This window comes from Cajanus cajan, chromosome 7, assembly GCF_000230855.2.
Source record: "Cajanus cajan strain Asha chromosome 7, NIPB_CcT2T_4, whole genome shotgun sequence".
NCBI classification, from domain to species: Eukaryota; Viridiplantae; Streptophyta; class Magnoliopsida; order Fabales; family Fabaceae; genus Cajanus; species Cajanus cajan.
Window position 1 is genome coordinate 18,480,912 of NC_138523.1, and position 11,603 is coordinate 18,492,514.

Sequence of the window (11,603 nt, forward strand, 5' to 3'; positions counted from 1 at the left end):
AAGAAAACAAAACATACACGGACTAAATTATATTTAACATATATGATGATATATATATGTGGGTTTTAAAAAATATATATGAGTGAAAATTCAGTTACTTCAAAAGTAACTCTTAAACGAGTTATTTAATGAATGCAATTACGTTATATATTGAATTTCTTATTCAATAAATTAAGTCTAAAAATTTGTATACTTTATCTTTTAATCAATAATTTTATTTAATAGATAATATTAGATAATATTAATAATTTTTAAAATTAATATTAGATAATATTTAATAATTCTAAAAATATTTTTAAATATTCAATAATTAAAAAATATTAGATAATATTAGTCAATTTGCAAGGCTTTTGTTCTCTAAATTTGCGAGACATTTTTGAGGGTATTGCAAGCAACGTAATCTCTTATTTGCGAGGGATTAGAGACAATATTTTTCCCTCACTAATTTGCGAAGGATTTGCGAGGGATTTGCGAAGGATATACTTATAACTCATTAGCGAGGGATTTGCGACAAAAAAAAACTCTCGCTAGATGAAAAATTCATTTTTTTATTTTGGGTCATAATTTGGAGAGGGATTTGCTAGGCATTTGCGAGGGCTTCATTTTCTCGCTAAATAAGCACTAACTTTAGCAAAGGATTTGCGAGGAGATAAAAGTTGGTCGCAAAATGTTTCTATTTAGCGAGGGAATTTAGCGAGGGATATAAATCCAAGCTATTTCCTCGCTAATTAACGAGGGACCAGAGAGGAACTGTGTTCCTCGCCAGTCCCTCGCTAATTAGTGAGCAAATAGCTTGGGATTATATCCCTCGCTAAATTTCCTCGCTAATCCGCAAAATTCTTGTAGTGTTGATTATCAAAAAGTAACATCTTGCTAAACTCATTCTCATAAATCGAAAAGAAAAGAAATAGAATTCAAACATTGCAAACAAAACAATCCACCACAAACCCTAAATAACAAATGAAACAACATTCAATGGAAACAAAACAATCTACCACAAATCTTATACAAGAAACAAAACGAACACTAGTAGAAAAAGGACTTTTAAAATCAGTTATTTTTTAATTTTTAAAATTGGTTGTTTGATCAATTTTAAAAGTCGTGACTTTTAAAATTGGTTGTAAAATAATCGATTTTAAAAGTCAAGACTTTTAAAATCGGTTATGACATAACCGATTTTTAAAAAAAAAATTGGTCTATTTTGAGAGTATCCCAAAAGAAAACCTACAAATTAAACAATTAAATTCCTATACAATTTCGTCAATTAATGAGTTTTCATTGGACCAAAATGTCTACATTTTATATGTTACTTCTTCATGAATCAAATTAGATACAAATGATAAAAAATATTAAATGTCAACTATATATATAATCAAAAGAATTGTAAATACTTATAGTACATAAATGTGAACATAATAAGTTAAGTAATATGCATAATAATTTTGCATCCTAATCTACGAAACTTATGTAAAACTGGAAAACATAAGTTCTAGCTAGTCAATGTAATACTCAATGAAAAATGTAGCTCATTGCTCCTTATGATGTTTATGTCTTCTAGTGATAATGATGATCCATTTATAAAAATCTCTTAAAAATATTAGAACAATTAGTAATAATTCATAAAAATATATAATAAAATGACAACATAAAATAATATCTCTAATTTATTTTTTGTTAACTTATTAAACTCCAAGTTACTATTCAATATAAAATATATTTTAAAAAATAAATAAACTAACACATAATTAAATCACATATTAAAAAATACAAATATATAAAACATATATACAAGATTCCTAATTTTCTAAATTAGCTACCTAATTTCTCTATAAACTAAGTGACCTAATTAATTATAAGGCATGTAATTAAGTTATGGATTTCTATCACATTTTTCTTTAAATCTACAAAATTAAATTGTATATATTATAAGGCATCTAATTAAGTTATCGGGTCGTTAGGAATCGAAAGAAGAAAAAAAAGTGATTAAAATGTGAAAAAAGACCATTAAATTAAGTATGCATTCAAAATTTAAGAATGAAGCATACATAACCCATGCAGTAGACAAAGAATGAAGCATGCAACAGGAGAGGGAGTATGGTTGTATTATGGAATAAAGGACTTAGGGAGACCCCACTCATGCATGTAACTAGCTACAACTTTTTCCCGCATATTCGCTTCAAAAAGCACCAAATTCACAACCAAAGTTTCACGTGTGTATCAGTACTTCAGCAGCTTCTACTTTCTCCCTGCACCTCCTCTACTAGTTAATTAATTATAGACTAATTATAAAACACTAATTAGATTCCTATACCTGCAGCAAGAGAAAGTATATATATTATGGAAATGAAAGTTGAAAAATGTAATGTATCTATTAGTACCAAAAAATGAATTCAGAGACACTCGAAATACAAGGGCGCTCGAAATCTTAGTTGATCGAAAAATGGCAAAAGAAGTTTCTGAAGAAGACATACAAAGTCTGAAGAGAATCAAGAGACACACGAAGACACTTTTCATAATGCTCTCGAAATCATGGAACCAGGAAGGATGCTGCTCGGGAGAAAGGCTCACAGCCCCGCAACCTCTCAAAGTACAAGCAAAGTCAGGGAACATTCAAGTATAGTTTTCGTTGGTTACTCGAAATCCCAAGAATCCGGACATACACGAATACACTTCGTAACTTCTCAGAATGAAGAACTTAAAGGAGACACGATTTGAGAGAGGTCGAAGTAACATGGGATAAGTATCAAAGGCTGCAGAACGGTTTGGGGAAGTTAATGAACAGTTCCATGAATTATCCAAAGACGTGCCCGAGAGTAAGCCACGATGTGGAAGTTTAGAACGGTTATGCAGTTTCGGGGCACGTCAGAAACAGTTACCTTTCCTAATCTTTGTCTATAAATTAAACGAGCCATGCTCGTAGCAAGGGGTCAGAAATCTAATTCCCACAATTCTCACACGCACTCCTCGCCGGCGCACAAGGCACAACGTGCATACGAGACAGCTTTGGGTACGATTTCTCGACCACTTTTCTTTTCCTTTTTTAGGAGTAGCGTAGCATAGCGTAGCATAGTGTAGCATAGCATAATCTAGTCTAGTGTAGTGTAGTCACTCTGAACATGTTTCGTTATCCTCGCGAATTGTAATTCTGTTACCGTTTAATGAAGGATATGATTTCTGCAGTCAATATACATGTCATCTGTTCGATTCACGTTAATTATTATATGCATGAAATTGATTGTACAATTAACATAGATCTTCTGATGTGCTGAAACAAGCATAGATCTTCTGAAGTGCTAAAACTGACATAGATCTTCTGACGTGCTCGAAATAGTGAGCATAGATCTTCTGATGTGCCAAACCAGCATAGATCTTCTGAAGTGCTCGAAACAATGAGCATAGATCTTCTGACATGCTGAAACAACACCTTAAATTAACTCTATTCGCTGCTTGTACGATTTTATTTTCTTTCACGAAAAGTCTTCGATTCTGTCATGTCACGAACACCACAAATTGAAACGTGAACTCGTGCTAGTTTGAACAAAAAGAACCTACGAACGAAATCCCCCACAAATAGTATCCGAATCTCGATTTAATATGTGCCTAATTTCGCTAATTCTTGTTTGTTGTATTTTTGATAAATATAATCTTTAGTATACATGAGATAAGGAAAATAAACTAACACAATAGGAAAAATTTACAAAAATTAGCAGACACACGAGATGGTAGTATCGATGCAATATGATTTCGATCGTGATCGAAAAATAATGACAAGGGAATGCTTTAGTTGTCATTTTGAGACCAAGAAAATGTGCCAAATGAGACCAGGGGGGCAATGTCTCCACCTCCTGTAAATATTCTGAACTCCGCGGGATTTCTGAATGCGTCACAAGAAATGGTGAACGCTACCCGCGAATACCCATGGGGGATGCCTCTGAATTGGAGAAGTACCCAGCCCATGAGCGTAGAAATGCCAATACCATATTCTGGGCACAATCCTCAAATGCAAATATCATCATATGGGTATAATGCAGCCCCAAATGGGATGGGCTTTATCATGCACGATCCTCACCAGCATGTTGGCACAAGCCAAGAAGGGTCGTTGGTTCGACAAAGTAATTATATACCCACGGGTATAAGCAATGAAGCCATGATAGCCCTTCGACAACAAATGGATCATAGTAACCACGATATGGTGAATTTGTTGTCTACACAAATGCACAACATACTCACACCCCTATACGAGCTGATGGGCAAAATAGGAGATAAAATTAATGATAATCGGCTCTCGAGAGATACAAGTGTAAATCTGAACGGCCTCGAAAATCCAACCGTCAATGAGACGAATATTCGAGAGATTAGAAATCGTATCAATCTCAACCAAGGGGGACCTCTAAGAAATGTCGAGGAAAATTTAGATCATATAGTCGAGAGGGTACTGAATAGGCACGGATTTGAAACGGGGCGAAATGAACACCCATGCTTTGTATCTGTCTTTCCTGACTATATTACCCAATCTGAGCTACCCATGGGGATGAAAGTCCCAAAATTCTCGAAATTTTCAAGAGAGTTAGGTGAATCCACCGTAGAACACATAGCGAGATATCTAGTCGAGTGTGGAGACCTAGTGGGTAATGAGTATTTGAAAATAAAATATTTTCCAAGTTCACTAACCAAACATGCTTTTACGTGGTTTATGACTTTGCCACCTAATTCGATTATTACTTGGGCACAACTAGCAAGGAGTTTCCACGAAAACTTTTTTTGAGAGGAAACCAAGGTGAGCATAGTTGATTTGATGAATATAAAGAGGCAACATCATGAGACACTGGACGAATATTTGAATAGATTTAGACAATTAAAGTCTCGATGTAAACACAAATATTCCAGAGCATGAGTTGGTAAAAATCGCAGCCATTGGGTTGGATTTTTCGATTCGAAAGAAACTTGTAAATGAACAATTGAGAGACATGGCTCAACTAGCAGAGAAAGTGAGACGAATTGAACAAATTCGAGCAGAGAAAGAAAGGTTGAGAAAATTTGACAAGTTTGTTCGAAAAGAAAAAGTGGCGTATTTAGACAATATGGACTTTAACGATGATAATTTCGAATGTCTAAATGAAGAAATGGAAGTGAACTTAGCTGAATTACAACCCGAGCCAACCTATCACTGCCAATTATTAAAACCTGGGGAAATAATATAGAGGCCGGATCGAATAAAAAATATAGTTTCGATATTACGAAAGCTGATAAAATATTCGATATTTTACTGAAAGATAAGCAAATTATACTTCCGGAAAATCATAAAATCCCTCCTTTTGAAAAAAGAAAAGGGAAAACATTTTGTAAGTATCACAACATGTATGGTCACTGGACTAACAATTGTGTTCGTTTCAGGGACATGTCGAGAAAGCGATTACTGAGGGTCGCTTGGCTTTCAAGGAGAAAGAAATGAAAGTTGATATTGATCCATTCGCTGCACAAGTAGGATATGTGGAACCTCTCCCTATGGGGATTAATGTGCTTGAAATTAATATGGTGGACCTGGTTGTGAACGAAGAGGAAGTTGTCGAACCTATTACGGATGAAAATCTGGAGGAGCTCTTAGAGGAGTTCGCGAAAGAACAGGAACCCATTTATCCGAAAGAGGGGGACAGTTTGCTTGATTTCCTTTCGAAGAAGAAAGATGATGATCGGGAAGTTATGCTTTGCTCGAGATGTAGCGCTGTGTTCGATAGATCAGCGACTAAGGCTTTCGAGGAATCTGAACTTATGAAAAATTATAAAGCTGAGAAGGCTCGAGGAAAGTCGAATGTGAACGCTGGCATAGTAATGCGTCAAGTTCACATGCCACAAGGCAATGCTCCTATGGCTCCCATCGGAAAGATGGAGATGTACAACTCCTCCCGAGTTGGTAATACATACTTGCCAAATGCGCATGTTCCCATCAGGAAGTGGACTTCTCCACAAAGGCCTAAGGTCGGAATGGATCGAGGAAAGCAAATTGTGAACTATTCGAAAAACCCATTTTCTGGAGGCCCCCGATTCGGGTCAAATATGCAAGGAGGTTCTGGAAGAGGAATTAAATATCCTTTTAATGGCCTTACCAAGACTCAATGGAGAAGGCAACAGAGAATGAGAAAGGCAACTTTCGAGGGACACAAAGGTAATCAGTTTTCGATTCCTGTACCTTACGAAGGTGGGGTATCCAAGAAATTCGCAGAGGATGAGGAAGATTTGATCACAGATTATTTTGAAAGTGGTTTCGAGGACTCTCTCGAAGATATTTGCGGAGTGGTATCAATCTTACCTTCCGAATATGCTGAAGCTATGGAATCTGTGAATGAACAGAAAGACATACACCGTGAAGATTTTTTCGGTGACCCCAACTATGAGTCAAAAATAGTATGGGTGAATCAAATATCTCGAGTCATTCCAAAGTTCAATTCAGCAGTGTTCGATTCACCTACCCCAGAAATGAAGGACCATCTGAAACCTTTATTGTTGACCCATATGATCGAATGAATTGAAGTCAACAAAGTCCTAGTGGACGGGGGTGCTGCTATAAACATACTCCCACAGACATTACTTAAACGTTTTGGGAAAACTTTGGCGGATCTGAAACCTCACAATATCCTTATTTCTGATTATGCTGGAAAATCTTCTCAACCAGAAGGGATGATATTGTTAAATGTGCAAATTGGTAGTGTGAGAAGGACCACCATGTTTATTGTCACTCCCTCGAAAGCTAACTTTAATGTGCTGTTAGGAAGAGAATGGATCCACGGAATGGGGGCAGTACCTTCGACAATACACCAGATATTTTTCTGGAATGATGACAAACAGTTGGAAGTATTGGATGCAAATCAGAAAGAGTATGAGACGGGAATGTATTTCGCGGATCAACAAATTACTGCATTCGCGAGAACTAAGCCTTTCGATGCCACAGACCCAGATGTCTTGGAGGCTGAAGAGGGTGTTAAGAAGACTTTATGTTGGGATGTTCGAAGAGGATTTGTTATCCATAGAGCCGAAATTGAATCGGCTCAAGTGCGAGAATGATGAGACAAGATCCTTGTCCGAGCTTCTTAGCTCGAGTTTCGGCCTACATGGCCGAGAGAACGGCCAATGAGGCCGAGGAAGGTAGTGAAGTCGAAAGAGCCCAAGGGGGCACGCATTCGATGAATATCAAAACTATAACGGCTTTGCGGGCCGACAAAAAAGCAAAAAACCAAAAAGAGGTAATCGAAACAGCTGCGAAAGAGTCGCCTAGAGTGAGACTCGAGGATGAGCAGAAAAGGGATTCGGAAGGAATCGAAGAAAGACTTGATTGTGTCTTTGACGATGCTCCTCTAGGATTCGAGAAAATGGAAAATGATGGGCTTAAGGTGGAATCTCAGGATCCTCTCGAGGAAGTCAATATGGGTACAATCGAAAATAGGAGAATCACATATGTTAGCAAACTAGCGGAGAAGAGTGTTAAAGAGCAAATTGTGCAGGTCCTGCACGAATATAAGGATTGCTTCGCTTGGGACTATGAAGAAATGCCTGGTTTGGATCGAAATTTGGTAGAACATAGGTTGCCTATGATTTTGGGAAAGAAACCAGTGAAACAAAACCCACGAAGGTTTGCTCCGCAGGTGATCAAAAAAATCAAAGAAGAAATCGATAGGCTATTGAAGGCCAAATTAGTTCGTACTTCGAGGTACGCTGATTGGGTATCAAACATTGTGCCTGTTATAAAAAAGAATGGAAAAATGAGGGTATGTATCAATTTTTGAGATTTGAATGCAGTCACGCCTAAGGATGCATATCCCATGCCTATTGCGGAAACAATGATTGATGTCGTCGCAGGTAATGAAATTTTAAGTTTATTAGATGGATATTCTGGGTACAACCAGATTTATATTGCTAAAAATGATGTGTCGAAAACTGCCTTTAGATGCCCAGGTGCCTTGGGAACTTACGAATGGATAGTAATGCCTTTTGGCTTGAAAAATGCTGGTGCAACATATCAAAGAGCAATGAACTTAATTTTTCATGACTTGATCGAAAAATTCATGCAGGTTTATATTGATGACATTGTGATTGGATCGAAACGAAAAATAGATCACATACAACACCTGAAACTGTCTTTCGAGAGAATGAGGAAACATGGGCTGAAAATGAATCCATTGAAATGTGCTTTTGGTGTTTCAGCGGGGGATTTCCTAGGGTTCATCGTACACCAGAAAGGCATTGAAATAGATAAGAACAAGACTCGAGCCATCATGGAAACTAAGCCTCCTTCGAATAAGAAGTAGTTGCAGTCTTTGTTAGGTAAGATAAATTTCCTTCAAAGATTTATTTCGAATTTATCAGGAAAGACTAAGGTATTTTCCCCTTTGTTACGATTGAAAAAGGAGGAAGAATTTCGATGAGACGAAAATCATCAAAAGGCATTCGAGGAGATCAAGAATTATTTGATCAACCCTCCAGTGATGGTGCCACCCTCTTAAGGAGGAAAGCTAAAATTGTATGTCTCGGCCAATGATTCGACTATTGCGGGCATGTTGTCGCAAGATGACGAAAATGGCATCGAGAGAGCCATTTATTACATCAGCAGGATGTTAGTCGAGGCTGAAATCAGATACACTCCTTTGGAGAAGTTATGTCTGAGTTTGTATTACGCTTGTACAAAGCTGAAGCATTATATTAAACCTTATGATGTATCCGTGTTCTGTCGAAATAATGTGATTAAATATATGTTGTCTAAACCTATCCTGCACTCTCGAGTTGGGAAATGGGCTCTTGCATTGACCGAGTATTCGTTAACGTTTGTTCCCCTCAAAGCCACAAAAGGGCAAGTAATTGCTGACTTTCTCGTGGATCACTCGAATTTAACTGAACAGGTTAATTATTTAACCACGAAATCGTGGGGACTATTTTTCGATGGATCGAAACACGAGTCAGGAGCAGGAATCGAATTACTGATTATTTCACCGGGTGGGATTCCCACCAAATTCTTACTGAGAACGAAATCTGAATGCTCGAATAATGAAACTGAATATGAAGCATTGATTACTGGGCTAAAATTGCTCAAGGACTTGGGGGCAAGGAACATAATCATTCGAGGTGACTCGCAACTCGTGATTAAACAGTTAACTCGAGAATATAAATGCATGAATGAAAAGTTACTCGAATGTAAATCTCAAGCTACAGCTTTGTTAAATTCATTCGATGAGGTCCAATTAGAACATATTTCTCGTAGCGAGAACGAAATTGCGAATGAATTAGCTCATATTGCATCGGGTACAAGATAAGCAGGGAATGTCTTGAATCTCTTGTTTGTATAAGGAATGAGTTGAATGACGAGCACGAATGCCTCATCATTGACACATCAACCATTCAGGATTGGAGGAAAGAACTAATTGAGTATCTGCAGAATCCCAATTCGCAAGCTGAAAGAAAAGTTAAATATCGAGCTCTCAATTATGTGATATTGAATGATGAACTGTTCAAGAGAGGTTTCGATGGAGTTCTGTTTAAGTGCCTCGGAAATCATGAGAGCTACATAGCCATGGCAGAGGTACATGAAGGGATTTGTGGTGCCCATCAAGCGGGGGAGAAAATGAAATGGACTTTGTCCAGAAAAGGATATTTTTGGCCAAGTATGTTTAAAGATTGTATTGAATTCGCGAAAGGTTGTGAAGAGTGCAAAAAACATGGCCCAATACATCGAGTACCAGCAACTAAGTTGCACGCGATTGTTAAACCATGGCCTTTTCGAGGTTGGGTAATTGATGTAATTGGCCAGATTCATCCTCCGTCAGAAAAAAACCATAAGTACATAATAGTGGCCATCGATTATTTTACGAAATGGGTGGAAGCAATTCCTGTAAAAGAGGTTGACCAAAAAGAAGTGATAAATTTTATTGAAGACCATATTATATTTCGATTCGGGATACCCCAGACAATAACTACAGATCAAGGAACGGTGTTCACAGGTCGAAAAGTGGTCCAGTATGCCCAGTCGAGAGGAATCAAAATGATTACTTCGACACCCTACTATGCACAAGCTAACGGCCAAGTCGAGGCTGCTAACAAAGTGATCATAGCGTTGATCAAAAAACATATTTCGAGGAAACGTCAAAATTGGCATGAAACATTGCTGCAAATATTGTGGGCTTACAGAAATTCACCCAGGAATGCCACCCAAACTACGCCATACAAGTTGGTGTATGGTCACGAAGCAATTTTGCCTATTGATATCAATTTGAAATCCATTCACGTGCAAAGGCAAAATGAGTTACCAGTCGAGGATTATTGGAATTTAATGTATGATGAACTAATTCGACTGGATGACGAAAGAATGACAGCCATGCAAAATGTCATTCATCAAAAAGAAAAGATAGCTCGAGTTTATAACAAAAGGGTTAAGAGCAAACAATTTTCGAGTGGAGACTTAGTCATAAAAGTCATCCTCCCAATGGACCAAAAATCTCGAGATCGGGGTAAATGGACCTATAATTGGGAAGGACCATTCACCATCGAAAGACTCTACTCGAACAATGCATACTTGATCAAAGAATTAAATTCGAGAAATGCAAGTAAAGTGATCAATGGAAAATACTTGAAGAAATTTCATGAAAGTAGCATGTACTGAGATGAGTGTTCAAAGAGATAAGCTAAGCAATAAAGGTACAAGCGGATAAATATTAAATTATAAATAGGCATCTTGCAGGTTCTCTCGATCACTTGCAGAATTTGGATTTAAGTGCTTCATATGCCTGGTAGGCTTGGTCGAGACTTTGCTTCCGCGAAGCACACAATACCTCCAATCTTCTCTTTTGATCCAAAGACTTGGAGAGTCAGAGAGATATGCCTTTCCCTTCATCCCGTAAACCCTTTTGCTTCAACATGATATCTTGGCTTTGGAGCTTCAAGGCAGCATGTTTAGACTTGATCGAATCAAGCTCTCGTTGTAGGGCAGCAAGGGTACGCTCCGTCTCTTCCTCAGATTGCTTGAGCTTCATCAATTCTAGAACTATCTGAGAAGTGGAGTCTTTGATCGAAAGCAATTCTGTCTTGAGCCTTTCCAATTTACTTCGATCCTCTTCAGAATCAGCCTCAATCCGAGCTATCTCCTGATTCGAAGTGGACCACTTCGTGTGCAATTCAGAGGCTGCAGCAAAAGTATGAGCATATTCATTTAGATTTGCGGTTACCTCCGAAGGAAGATCAGGATATGCATTTAGATCATCAACCATCCGCTCAATCTCCAGTTTGAATTGAGGGTCCATGAGAGCTTGATCGAGATGATCCACATAGGCCTTCGAACGAAAGGAAGATAATAGTGGTCGAAAACTCGCAACGGTTTCTTGGGTCTTCCCCGAAGCTGAAGTCCCGCTAGTCCAGTTCTCCAAGACCTCGAAAATGTCATCTTGAGCAGCTTCGTCATCAAAGAAGCTTATGAGGTCTATGTCATCAGGAGGAATCGAAGCTAGCAGAGTGTCGGAAGGAACAGCATCAGTAGAACTCGCAGGTTGACCGGAAGGAGGAGTTTGTTTGTCCTCAGAAGTTACCTCTAGACCTGCACGAAAATGATATTTCAGTGAGACAAAATA